The sequence below is a fragment of the Primulina tabacum genome, chromosome 2 (genome assembly GCF_025594145.1).
Source record: "Primulina tabacum isolate GXHZ01 chromosome 2, ASM2559414v2, whole genome shotgun sequence".
NCBI classification, from domain to species: Eukaryota; Viridiplantae; Streptophyta; class Magnoliopsida; order Lamiales; family Gesneriaceae; genus Primulina; species Primulina tabacum.
Genome location: NC_134551.1, coordinates 7,412,653 through 7,427,121, shown reverse-complemented (window position 1 = coordinate 7,427,121; position 14,469 = coordinate 7,412,653).

The following is a 14,469-nucleotide window of genomic DNA, read 5'->3' as shown; positions in this document are numbered from 1 at the left end:
TGTAGGCTGCTCATGCTTTGAATCCCCTTCCAAAGCTTGTATTTGATATTCAAGATGTTTTATTTATAGGTTCCAAGAATGATATATATGTTAGACACAATAATATGACCGTTTGAAAAGTTTCTGTACTTTTTCTGATATTGAAATAGTCACTCATGTCTTGCTGCCACTTTCTCGAGCCTAACTGATTTTGAAGTTTTTGTTAAGTTGGACTATTCAGCTAGACTGATCATTCAGTTTTGCTCATCTTCTAGACTAGTCATTTAGTTTTGCTCTTCTGCTACACTGGCCATTAAGTTTTGCTCTTCTGCTAAACTGGTCATTCGGTTTTGCTCGTCTACTAAACTCTGATTGCAGCCTGCCAAAACTTGTATCTTCATCGTCATTTATTAGTATCTTACACTTCGATTCATACTTTGACTTGTGAGTATGATTTGTAAATCATGATTAATCGTTTCATTCGGATAAACGTGATGATCATGCTGACAAAAATACCAGAACTTCCAACTAATGTTATTTTTCGTTCACTTAGTTTGGTCTTGCAACAATTAGTTTTCCAAGATAACATTATATCTAACCCAACCGACGTGAAATACAACTTGTTTCGAATTGAGTTTTTTGTTCCGAAGTTTCAACAGTTTATTCTTTTCATTATCGAGCTGTGAGATATCATCAAAACACTAAAACTTGTCAGATTTTTAGTTTGGCTAAATTCGAGTTCCATTTTCCAACTTGAGCTAGCAAACTGGGAAATAAATACACACAAAATTATTTTTGGATGTTCGGAGACTTCAATAATCCTATGTCACCCTTTCTTCCTTCATACTGGTGCACTAAAAGACTTTGTAATTACACTCACTTCAATAGGACTTAACACTGACTAACTGAAACTCTTAGTAAACTTTCAATCTACAATGGTTTTAGCAGTAAGACTTCTTACTCTCAATTACACATAGTTCACAAGGAAATTGTAACCAAAAATTGATCCTCAAAATGATCAGATAATAACTTATTAACATGTGCTGCCTTTTTTGTTTGGCTCGCATAAAGTTTGTTTAGAGAAGACCGGTTGGTTTTCAAAAACTCAAAGATAAATAATGTAATTGTGTAACCTTTAGAGTTTGTTTAACTAATCAATTTATGGCTTATTTTGCAACAGTAATATTTTCGAAATGATATGTCAATTTCCAAATACAGATGTCGTTGTTGCCATGTCATCGTCCTTTCTGATATATCCTGGTAGTGCGCAGAAACCTGACATTATGTTAAGATTCATTGACTATTAGTATGAAAAATTTTATCCTCTATTTCAGGTGGGATATGATCTTTTATAATTGATTATACTGATTCTTTATGGAATATTTGGATTTTGACCGAGTGATTGTCTTAGAAAGGCCGTCGGTTGGACTTCGTCAGTATCCTTGAATCGGTTTGGATATCATTATTCTTCTTTTGCTTTATCAGTATGGATTTTTAAGGACCGTGTGCTGGTGCCTTTGAAGGCACTTCAAACACAATATTCTCCAATTAGTTGCAATAGTTCGTGTTCTAAGAATGTTAACATCGATGAATTAAATCGAGTTTGGTTAAAAACCAAGCGGAAGAAACTCGATGTAATCCTTCGTGAAGAAGACTGTTAAATTAGAAAATATTTTAGCTTATGTAAACTGAATAAATGAAAAACAGGGAATCAGTTGTCGCATATATCAGTTCAGTTATGACAAGAACTGAACTGACGGTTGCTCTAACGGATAAAGTTAATTTGAAAACAAAAGTTAATCAGTTAAATACACAAGATATTTTTATGGATGTTCGGAGACTTCAACTGCTCCTATGTCACCCCTTCTATCACCTCGGGTAGGATCCACTAGAAAACTTTGATTTATACAACTAGTTGTACAAACCCACTCAGCTTAGGACTTACTCACTGCCTAACTGAACTCCTAGTCTAGACTGAAGGCACCACCTTCCAGCCGACATTTCTTTAATGTCTATGTGAGAAAGACTACATACACAAGTTTAACGTCTTTGTGCAATACTGTATTTGGGTGGTGGTGAGAATTCGTGTGTGAGAACTGAACAATGAATACACCAGAAATATGTCCTCACACACTGAGGGAAGTAAGCTTCTAAACTAAGCTGATATGACTGAGAATAGTTCCCTCTGGGCTGAATGTTTCTTGAAAGCTGATAGGCAAATAAGCGTGCCCTTTCTTTTTCCACACTCTTTCTCTGGTTCTATTTTGTTCTCGCTCATTTTCGTCTCCACTGATCTTCTCTATATATATGCGGGAAACTGATCGTACAGTGAGACTCAATTATTGTATCCGTTGCATCTCGAATTCGTTCATTGGACTCTGTGTCTCGACTTTTCGACTGCCCTTTGTTCATTATTGTATTTTGACTGGACAATTGTTTTGTACCTTTGTGTATAGCTGGAATCTACTGAATGAGTTTGTCTTCATCTACAACTGAAAGATTCTTAACTGACGCTTCGAACTAGTCAGCTGAATTGATCTTCAGTTGGGCTGGTGAAATCAGTTGATTCATCAGTTGAACTGATTTCACTCTCGTTCGGTTGAACCGACCAGCTGGGTTTCTTCATCAGTTGAGCACTCCTTCGGTTGGCCGAGTTTTTGATGTACTCCTACTGAATTACCTATCAACTGGACAATTAGCTGAACTACTCATTTGACTTATCAGTTCGCTTGATTCGGTTTGTGTGATCAGTTGGGTCTTCAGTTTGCGATGTAAACAGTTCGTAACTGATCCTAACTTCTGCACACTAAGGTAAAACATTAGCAACACAAAATAACAAGTTTTGTTAACATCAAAATTAAAATTGCGAACTTGAAAAGTTTCAATATATTTGTAATCAGTTAATCTCTCTTTATAAACTTAATCATATGAATATTCAGTTTTCCTTCTTGAATTCAGTTATATTAGGTTATGTAATTATCCATCAGATAAGCAACCTTATTAAATCAACAAAACTTTAAATGTTCCAATATACTAAATTGTTGGTATATGTGTTGCATATATATAAATCATCATGATATTTGTAAAAACTTTTTACTACAGGATGTAGAACTTTTAATCATTAATAATCAACCATATTATTGGTAATTATATTATTGCTTAATTACCAATAATATTGAATTAAGATAACTAATTAGATAAATGAATATATTTTAGTAATATGTCATAATAAACTTTTGCAATGCATAATTTTTCTCAAATAAAAATAAAAAATTAATCTGATATTTTATTAATGTATTTATTGTATGATGATATTTTATTTATTTATTTATTTATTTATTTACGATTTAATAATTATATGAGCAGCCAAATGAGATAGACATGTCCCGAGTCACAAATTTATTAGTATTGAAATCCATGAACATCTCAAATTTATTAGTATAACTACCACGCTTAGGAAGTGAAGGCGTTATGTAGAATCGAGTGTTTACCGCTTTACCAAAAGCTATAGCTAGTGGTAATGGTGCAACTCAAATATTTTAAACCGCACAGCAGCTCAACCACCACGGTTCGATCGCTCTACCAAGCATGGACAATTATTTCACCCAACAATCTTCCTCCCAATAATTGCACTCCTTGCAATCAATGGGAATCGAACCCGTGACCTTGGCTCTGATACCAATTGTAGGACCGAGTGCTTACCGCTTTACCAAAAGCTATAGCTAGTGGTAATGGTACAACTCAAATCTTTTAAACCGCACAACAGCTCAAGCACTACGGTTCGATAGCTCTACCAAGCAGGGATAATTATTGCACCCAACACGTTAAATATGAAGATCGTGAATCTTTCACTTCCTGAGATTGTTTGGATTTCTTCTTGTACTCTTCAACAATTTCATACAATTTTTTCTTTATTTTTTCAATCTCAAATGAAGACATATCACTGTAAACAAGAGGATAATAAAATTGAATTGTCTCCATCTTGTTCCTCGGATCTAAAATGCTCCCAATTGCCAATAAACAATTCATCACTTCCCAATACTTTTCAAACTTTAATTTCATATTTTTGCCATTGTATTCACCACATTATCATCCAAAATAAGCCAATCATCAATTACCAACTTAATATCACAAATAGTTGAGGAAGAAAATATTTATAGTGGGATATTAGGTCCCGAAAGCAACTATGTGGCATCATAAAAAATCTCCAATTTAGAAGAAATTTCTCTCACTTTTGACCAATCATCTTATGTGGGAACTCTTTTATACAAACTATCACTGTGTTTTAAACGAGCAAACACATCTTTATATTCCAATGCAATGTTAAACATTAAATATGTAGAGTTCCAACGTGTTTTGCAATCAAGTTCCAATTTTTTAGTGCTTGGAACCTTCAACTTTCAAGCTGTTTCAATAAATTTTTCATCTCTTTTCGGTGGTGGTGTCCAAAATCCGATACTATATCGAATTGTTTCAATACTACCACTGATTAATTGTAGTCCATCACTCACAACCAAATTCAAAATATGAGCACAACACCGCATGTGAAATAATTTACCTTATAAAATAAGTGAACTCGGAGGAAGCTTATCTAGAATAAGCTCAATCATAGCATCATTAGTTGTGCAATTATCAATAGTTAAATAGATAACTTACGATCCGAATTCCAATCCAAGAGGTAATCAACAAGGGAATTTGCAAGGACCTCAGCAGTATGTGGACACGGCACATATATAAACCTAGTAAAAAAGAAATATAATAAATTTTAACAACTATAGTAATATTATTAATGGTAAATAAAAGTACAAATATTACCCCAGAAGCCGACTTTGTAGTTTCCATGACGCATCGATGAAGTGTGAAGTGATTGCCATGAATCCTTTTTTTTTTTTTTTGATTTTTTGACATCCACATATCAATAATCAATGCAATCCGACTAGCATTTGAATCCAATAATTTCATTGTTTTATCTCTTTCATGGTCAAATATCTTCGTGATATCGTTCTTAACTGTGTTCCGGGAAACAACTTTAAACGGTTGTAAGGTATAAGAGTACTTTCTAAAGCCCACATGATCAACCATAGATAGCGGATACTCATGCAATATAATCATATTCGCAAGCTCTTCCTTCCGTGATCGTGGTTGAAATGGTATGTCCTAAGCATCGTTGTCTCATCATTGGATTTTTTTGGTTGCAATAGAGATTGTTTTATAGTCTTCTGTTTTTTGTGCAAACATGTTTTTATGTGGTCAAGTAAATGTTTGGTACCATTTATACTTTCACCATCTAATGACTTCTTACAATCATTGCATATAACTTTCCATTTTCCTCCAATTAGCTTCCTCTCAAAATGATCCCATGCAGGAGAGACCTAAATTTTCTTTTATTTCCACCATCTGCTCCAATAATTTCAGCATCTAAATTCTCATGTTGAGGTATTTCATTTTCTTCGATCAAAACACTCTCATTTTTCAATGCAAGTGCTTGACTTCCCACAGTTGGAGCAGTCTCAACCTCTTTATCATTAGATTCCATCTGAAATGATATCAAATAATTTGCAACAATTTAGACCAACAACTCAAACAAGATATTTATTTAGCACCTTAAAAATTCTCATCACAGACGGAAACAAATGCATGTTTGAAAAAGACATTTTGTGGAGCCCTTAGCTCCTAATCGTTATTACAATGCACTTTGATTAGAGTTAATTAATTATAGTGGAAAACGAGTTTAAAATTTCTTTACAATGAGCCCAAAATATTTCTTCTACAATTTAAATACTAAAAATTGTATTTAGTCTCACATCATAAACATGCCCACACGAAATCAAAACTAATCATATACAACCAACTCATATCCTCGGGACATGCCCCGGTATATAAATACATATACATATATACTGGGAACAAAATATAAACCTCAACTCAAACTGTGACTCCCTCCAGAAGTACCCTCTCCGGTCTCCTGATATTCTGGAGTACCTGCCATTGTCCACACACAAAGACAACAACAACCCCCCTTGGGGGTGAGCAAAGCTCCGTATGGAACAACCATCATATATACCACAAGTATCTAAACAATGATATATGGTATGCAATGCATGTATGTGCATGGAGGTATCAGGTCAAATGCCCATCCACTGAGCACATGTCAGAATCAAACGAATCACTATCAAATCAATGCTCGAGTTGGCACACCGGCCTCGATAAGGGATACTCGTATGATAGCGTCGACGAAGCGCCATCAAATCCCAAATCTCATATCAATCGTCGGGGCCACAAATGTCTATGTTTTAAGGGTCATATAATACCAAACATAGCATTGTGTTCACAAACCCCAGAATCCAATCAAATCATATCAGGGTATCCAAGGATCATAGCTCAACGTGCATATCATGTATCGATGTATGCATCAAACGATGTGTGTTAACAAAACATTTATTTTATACATCGATATTCCAATCACAATGTCATGTATGCCACATAAACTCAACAAATAAGGCATATAAACATGTATTCTCATTCCAATCACTCAAACCAATCCAACATATATCATATAATACAGATACATATCGTATGTTACCCGATCGCAACATACCTCAATTTTTCGTTTCCCGTTGATGTAGCCTGAAGATATCAGTATAATACTTTATCTACATCAATAACATATTCATTCCAATCAATTAATCCAAAATCATTAATATGAGTTTCAAATATCATTTGAAACTTCAAAAATTCATGTCAAATCCAAATCATAATATAATTCAATTCCGACTTCGAATATGAGTTTATTGTCGGTTATTCTACCACATATAGGAATTTCAACTTCAAATACATGCTATTCCAGCACTTTGATATTTAGAGCTGCTGGAATCAGAAGAAATTTGCCTCAGTCAGAAGCCCTCGACGCGAAGATCACAAATATATAATTTGTTTCGCGTTTAGACAGCGTTTCGAAGTCAATTCCGGGCGAAAGAAATCGAATTCCCTCGTATTCTCTCGAAACTCTTGAAATAAAAATGAAGAAGAAACAAACAAAAATCTGATTCTTATCTCCACTGCTCTCGCGCTCGAGGCGGTAGAATTCTCGCGCCCGAGCGCGAGCCATTCTGCCCCCGACTTTCACTTGTACCGCGCTCGGGCGGTCAAACATTACCGCTCGGGCGCGGCAGGTTCTGTCCAAATACTATCTCAATATGCCCTGGCGCTCGGGCAGTCATTTTCTACCACCCGGGCGCCACTCTTTCTGTACAATTATTTGATTTTTGTACTATATTGGCGTCCGACTTCTCCTACTCGAGTTCTTACAACGTCAATTCATATTCAATACTTATTTTCTCATTTTCATTGTCACGATATACATCAAATACATAATCACATGACAATTTCATAGATTATCGTTAATCACATAAGATTTACGATAATACGATACACGGTCCTTACATTTCTCCCCCACTTAAAAGATTTCGTCCTCGAAATCTCAAACATCTCTATATACATAATATTGGCAAACATATAATATGTCATCAGTTATAGTACATATCAAAACTAAAATCAGTAAATGGATCATCATACATTGAATACAATGGAACATGTGGAATAGAATCAAACAAAAGCGGATATGAATCTCGCATCTTGCTCTCCAATTCCCACGTCGACTCTTCTGCACCATGTCGTGTCCATTGTACTCGAACTAACGAAATCGATTTATTTCGCAATATCTTCTCCTTTCGATCCATAATGCGAATAGGTTGTTCAACATAGGAAAGAGAAGGATCCAGTTCAACCTCATCAGGTGCAAGCACATACGATGGATCTGGTTCATATTTCCTCAACATAGAAACATGAAACACATCGTGAATAGCAGATAGAGCTGGTGGCAATGCCAATCGATACGCAAGATCACCAACTCGATCAAGAATCTCGTATGGACCAACATATTGAGGAGATAATTTCCCTCGCATGCCAAATCGAACAGTGCCTCTAAAGGGATATATTTTCAAAAACACTCTGTCACCTTTCTGGAATTCCAAGGGTCGTCTTCGTTTGTTCGCATAACTCGTTTGACGATCCTGAGCAGATTTCATCCGCTGCTGAATCAACTAAACCTTATCGTTCATTTCCTGTATCATTTCCGGTCCAGTCAATTGTCTCTCACCAATTTCATTCCAGAATAACGGTGATCTACATCGTCTCCCATACAAGGCTTCAAACGGTGCCATACCGATACTCGTTTGAAAGCTATTATTATAAGAAAATTCAACCAATGGTAAGGCATCTTGCCATCCAATTCTGAAGTCCATCACAACAGCACACAACATATCCTCTAACGTTTGAATCGCACGCTCGGTCTGGCCATCAGTTTGAGGATGATAAGCAGTACTCATTGCCAAACGCGTACCCATCGCTTCTTGAAAACTACCCCAGAATTTAGAAGTAAATCTGGGATCACGATCAGATACAATTGAGACTGGCACACCATGCAGTCTCACAACATTCTCAATGTATAAACGGGCCATTCTCTTGTAAGGATAAGTCCGTTCATACGGAATAAAATGTGCAGATTTTGAAAGCTGATCAATAATGACCCAAATAGCATCACAGCCCTTGGGCGAAGGAGGTAAATGAGTCACAAAATCCATAGCAATATGTTCTCAATTCCATTTCGGGATTTCAAGACTATGGAGTAATCCTCCCGGTTTCATTCTCTTGGCTTTCACTTGCTGGCAGACAAGACATTTAGAAATAAACTCAGCAATGTCCTTCTTCATACGTTTCCACCAGAATTGAGGTCTCAATGTCAAATACATCTTTCGACCTCCAGGGTGAATACTGTATTTGCTACAATGTGCTTCTCGAAGAAGGGCATATTTCAAATCAGAATCATCAGGAACTACCAGCCGACCATTAATTCGTAAAGAACCATCAGAAGAAATTTGAAATCCAGACTGATGTCCAGCAGATACAAGTTCTTTCGACTTTTGGATCTGAGCATCGCTTCGTTGGGCCTTTCGTATTTTCGATATCAAGTTCGGCTCAATTTGCAATGCTGAGACAGTGACAGAATTCCAATTCGAGTGAAAAGTCCAGCCAGAAGTACATATATCCTCATGTACATTGGCGACACAAACAGAGGCTAACACAAAATCATGAACTTTACGACTAAGGGCATCCGCAGTAACATTCACCGATCCAGGGTGATATTGAATCTCACAATCAAAATCCTTCAGGAGATCCATCCACCTGAGTTGCCTCATATTCAAATCAGATTGAGAAAAGAGATATTTCAGACTTTTACTGATTCGAATATATAACAAACTTTTCTCCATACAAGTAATGGCGCCAAATTTTCAAAGCAAACACAATGGCGGCCAATTCAAGATCATGAACAGGATAACGTGTTTCATGAGATTCCAATTGACGAGACGCATAAGCAACCACTTTGCCATGTTGCATCAAAACACAGGCCCAAACCTTTACCAGACGCATCTGTACACACCACAAATCCTCCGGTACCTGAGGGAATAGTAAGCACAGGTGTTGTGGTCAATCTCGTCTTCAATTCAAGAAAACTAGCTTCAGATTCATCTGACCAAATGAATCGCTGATTCTTCTGTGTCAGTCGAGTAATAGGTTTAGCTATTTTCGAAAATCCTTCAATAAAGCGACGATAATATCCAGCTAAACCCATGAAGCTACGAATCTCAGGAACATTCGTAGGTCTTGGCCAATTCATTACAGCTTCGACCTTCGCAGGATCAACAGATATGCCATGTCTCGAAATGACGTGGCCCAAAAATATCAATTTGTCCATCCAGAATTCACATTTGGACAATTTAGCATACAAATGACTAGTACGAAGAGTTTGAAGTACCAGTCTCAGATCGTTCAGCATGCTCCTTTTTCGATTTCGAATACACAAGAATATCATCAATAAAAACAATAACGAATCGGTCTAGATAATCTCGGAAGACCCGATTCATTAAATCCATAAAGATAGCAGGAGCATTCGTAATACCAAAAGACATAACCAAGAATTCATAGTGGCCATACCTCGTACGAAAAGCAGTTTTGGGCACATCTTCGTCTCGAACTCGTACTTGATGATACTCAGAACGAAGATCAATCTTCGAGTATACAGAAGTACCCTGAAGCTGATCAAATAAGTCATCAATACGAGGAAGTGGGTATTTGTTTTTCACAGTAGCCCTGATTCAGTTGCCTATAATCGATACACATTCGCATAGTACCATCTTTCTTCCGAATAAATAAGACCGGAGCTCCCCAAGGTGATACACTCGGTCGAATATATCCCTTATCGAGAAGATCTTGTAATTGTTCTTTCAATTCTTTCAATTCCAAAGGTGCCATGCGATAAGGAGCTTTAGAAATAGGCGCAGTCCCCGGCACAAGATCAATACTAAACTCAACTTCTCGATGAGGAGGAAACTCAGGAATCTCATCGGGAAATACATCCAGGGAATTCTTTCGCAACAAGAATCTCAGATAAAGAAGGCTCCTTCTTAGAGACATCAATAGCGTAGATAAGATAACCCTCATCTCCGTTAGTCAAAAGTCGAGACATTTCCAAGGAAGATACCAATGGAATTTTGGCTTGGGAACCCTTGCCATAAAAATTTCACTTGGGTCCATCAATCGGTCGAAATCGAACCACTCCATGAAAACAATCAACAGTAGCTCGATTCGTCATCAAGATATCAATGCCAACAATACAATCAAAGTCGTGCATCGGGAAGGACAATCAAATTCAGAAATACCACATTATCCTCATATATCAATACACAATTATGCACAACTTTCTCAGACAAAATAATCTTCCCTGCTGGCGTGACTATCGACAAAGTATCATACAACGGGGTACACTCAATACCGTGAGATGCAACAAATGCATGAGATATGAATGAATGAGATGCTCCTGTATCAAATAAAACACGTGCAGGATAATCGCAAAGCGTGCAAATACCTGCAATCACGCCACCAGGAGCTTCTCTCGCCTGATCCTCGGTCATGGCGTACACTCGGACTTGAGGAGGAACTTGGGCACTCTGACCACCCGGTCCTCGATATCGTGGGACACTCGACTGCTGAAAGGATGGAGCAGGAACAGCAGGTCTCATCATACTAGGGACACCTCTAAATCCTGGATGGGGTTGGGAAGAAATCAGTACCCCTGTTCGGACATACTCTGGAGAAATGACCTTCCTGCCCACACTGATAACAAGTACCAAACATACCTCGACACTGCTCGATAGTATGTTTACCCCCACAATGGTTACAGTAAGGAGTAATCACAGGACTCCCTCTCTGGGATCCACTAGAACTCGAAGAAGACGAAGAAACAGTACCAGTCTTCTTAAACTTCTTACCTCTCGGCCGCAAAGTAGGTTGCTGAGCTGACACTGGAGGTGGAGGAGTATACTGTGGACCTCCTCGCCTAAGTCCAGCCTCGGCTGCCTTGGCTCGTTCAACTGCCTCTGCGTAGCTGGTAGACAATCCAAAAACAACATAAGTATATATAGCAGGATGCAATCCATTCACAAACCTATTATATTTTGCCTTAGCATTCCCAGCTACGTGAGGTGCATACTTCAACAGAGTAGAAAATTTCGAAGCATATTCTGCAACAGTCATCGTTCCCTGCTGCAGATTATTAAATTCATTCTCCTGAGCAGTATAATAGGATGGAGGGGAATACTGCTCCAAAAACTGGGCCTTGAAGATATCCCATGTGACTTCAATCCCGGCCTCTTTCAATCCAATCTCAACGGCTTTCCCACCAAGATTTAGCTCGGTCTTTCAACTGATAGAGAGCAAGTTTCAGTCTCCGAGCATTGGAATATTCAACAATATTAAACAAATGCTCAATATCCTTCAACCAGGCCTCTGCTCTTTCAGCACTCTCAGTGCCAAAGAACCTCGGTGGTTTCAAATCCTGGAATCGAGTCATCACTACATCCATGGACAATCCTTCAAATTGTCCAACTATCTTCTCAGTATTGCTACTCGCAGTTTCATTTGTGGGATCCATCTACAATCAAAAGATGCATATCACAAATCCATATCAATTTCATATCATCATCATCTCATATCATCAATCTCATCAGATACTTACTCGAATCAAATCAAGTAAGAGCAAGTAATACAAATAAATCAAACACATGCGCACAATTCATTTGTGCCTATTCACATGTACACAAGACTCAATCGAGCATTCTCAGCTATGCTCTGATACCACTCTGTGTGGGGCCCTTAGCTCTTAATCGTTATTACAATGCACTTTGATTAGGGTTAATTAATTACAGCAGGAAAACGAGTTTAAAATTTCTTTACAATGAGCCCAAAATATTTCTTATACAATTTAAATACTAAAAATAGTTTTTAGTCTCACATCATAAACATGCCTACATGAAATCAAAACCAATCATATACAACCAACTCATATCCTCGGGACATGCCCCGGTATATAAATACATATACATATATACTGGGAACAAAATATAAACCTCAACTCAAACTGTGACTCTCCTCCAGAAGTACCCTCTCCGGTCTCCTGATATTCTGGAGTACCTGCCATTGTCCACACACAAAGACAACAACAGCCCCCCTTGGGGGTGAGCAAAGCTCCGTATGGAACAACCATCATATATACCACAAGTATCTAAACAATGATATATGGTATGCAATGCATGTATGTCGTGGAGGTATCAGGTCAAATGCCCATCCACTGAGCACATGTCAGAATCAAACGAATCGCTATCAAATCAATGCTCGAGCTGGCACACCGGCCTCAATAAGGGATACTCGTATGATAGCGTCGACGAAGCGCCATCGAATCCCAAATCTCATATCAATCGTCGGGGCCACAAATGTCTATGTTTTAAGGGTCATATAATACCAAACATAGCATTATGTTCACAAACCCCAGAATCCAATCAAATCATATCAGGGCATCCAAGGATCATAGCTCAACGTGCATGTCATGTATCGATGTATGCATCAAACGATGTGTGTTAACAAAACATTTATTTTATACATCGATATTCCAATCACAATGTCATGTATGCCACATAAACTCAACAAATAAGGCATATAGACATGTATTCTCATTCCAATCACTCAAACCAATCCAACATATATCATATAATACAGATACATGTCGTATGTTACCCGATCGTAACATACCTCAATTTTTCGTTTCCCGTTGATGTAGCCTGAAGATATCTGTATAATACTTTATCTACATCAATAACATACTCATTCCAATCAATTAATCCAAAATCATTAATATGAGTTTCAAATATCATTTGAAACTTCAAAAATTCATGTCAAATCCAAATCATAATATAATTCAATTCCGACTTCGAATATGAGTTTATTGTCGGTTATTCTACCACATATAGGAATTTCAACTTCAAATACATGCTATTCCAGCACTTTGATATTTAGAACTGCTGGAACCAGAAGAAATTTACCTCAGTCAGAAGCCCTCGACGCGAAGATCACAAATATATAATTTGTTTCGCGTTTAGACAGCGTTTCGAAGTCGATTACGGGCGAAAGAAATCGAATTCCCTTGTATTCTCTCGAAACTCTTGAAATGAGAATGAAGAAAAAACAAACAAAAATCTGATTCTTATCTCCACTTGCTCTCGCGCTCGGGCGGTAGAATTCTCGCGCCGGAGCGCTAGACATTCTGCCCCCGACTTTCACTTGTACCACACTCGGGCGGTCAAACATTACCTGCTCGGGCGCGGCAGGTTCTGTCCAAATACTATCTCAATAAACCCTGGCGCTCGGGCAGTCATTTTCTATCCGCCCGGGCGCCACACTTTCTGTACAATTATTTTATTTTTGTACTATATTGGCGTCCGGCTTCTCCACTCGAGCTCTTACAACGTCAATTCATATTCAATACTTATTTTCTGATTTTCATTGTCACGATATACATCAAATACATAATCACATGACAATTTCATAGATTATCGATAATCACATAAGATTTACGATAATACGATACACGGTCCTTACACATTTTAAAGTGAGATCTGTAAGAGGAATTTTAGCTCCAGTGGAATCCATGAATACGCAAATAGATGTGATCAGTTTCTTCTTTAGATCCAAAAACATCACAAGAAAGTCAATAAAAAATTACATCTATATGTTTTCTCTATTTTTGCTAAGTGTAATTTTTTTTTAAAAAAAATAACAATAATTTCACCTCAATTATACCATCATCATCATATGTCAAATTGGTTATCATAAAAAGCATTATAATTTTGCAACACTCAAAGCTACCATACTATCGAACGATTGCAAAGCGCACTACTTCTTAACCTCTTGTCATTTACTTTACTTTTGATTTGAAATTTAACAAGCCCATGTCCTAATAATCAAACGAAATCATTATCTGTGTATGTAGATTCCTTTTGAACATAATGATATAAAAAATTGAGAAAATGAAATCCCTAA